Source organism: Oratosquilla oratoria, chromosome 38, assembly GCF_046742065.1.
Source record: "Oratosquilla oratoria isolate Oo_2021 chromosome 38, ASM4674206v1, whole genome shotgun sequence".
Classification (NCBI taxonomy): domain Eukaryota; kingdom Metazoa; phylum Arthropoda; class Malacostraca; order Stomatopoda; family Squillidae; genus Oratosquilla; species Oratosquilla oratoria.
The window spans coordinates 34,445,393-34,446,161 of record NC_134814.1 but is presented as its reverse complement, the minus strand read 5'-3'; positions in this window follow the sequence as shown (position 1 = coordinate 34,446,161).

Sequence of the window (769 nt, the reverse complement as noted above, 5' to 3'; positions counted from 1 at the left end):
AAACAATCTCAGTGCCCGAGTTTGGTGTTTCTCGATTTTTTATTTTCAATGTTTGTATCACCGAGGAGAACAAATTAAAGCTTCTCTGCGAACGTAGCGTTTTCATCACAAACACTTGAGTCTCGAAAACCTATTATCCCCGCTTCTATATTTGTTAGATTTTTTCTGTTTAAGACTTGATGATAAAAAAAATGGAATATTCATCACTCATGCGCTACTGTGTCACGTTTTCTGGGGATCAGCAAGCATAAAAGCTGATTTTCTCTATATCTAGTCCTGCTTGAGGCACAAATAGATTAGTAACGTCATTGAAGGGGGGGGGGGCAATGCTAAAGAAATATGTATATATATATATATATATATATATATATATATCACTGAAAACAGTTTCTTGTAAATACATTCAATAATAGTACGGATCTCATGGTATGAAGCGCAGCGACCACAGATCTTACTACTCAAAGTTACCTAGCTCTATTTTCTCCATGTATACAAACGTAACAACACATTGCCCACCTCATAACTAGTAGTACCATGACAACTCTTTTCTCAACAATATGCGTTGTTTTGTCGTTTTCTGTGAAGAGATAAAAACAAAAGAATAAATGTTAATATTTTTGCACTTGACAGTATGGGACACAACATACATAGACTCCATGATGCAAAAGGATTATAATCACTCCAATTTACTTTTCAGTACAAACGACCAAATGTATGATATATTGACTACTTTTGAGTGATAAAGGTTGAGTAAATATTTTGTGGCAAT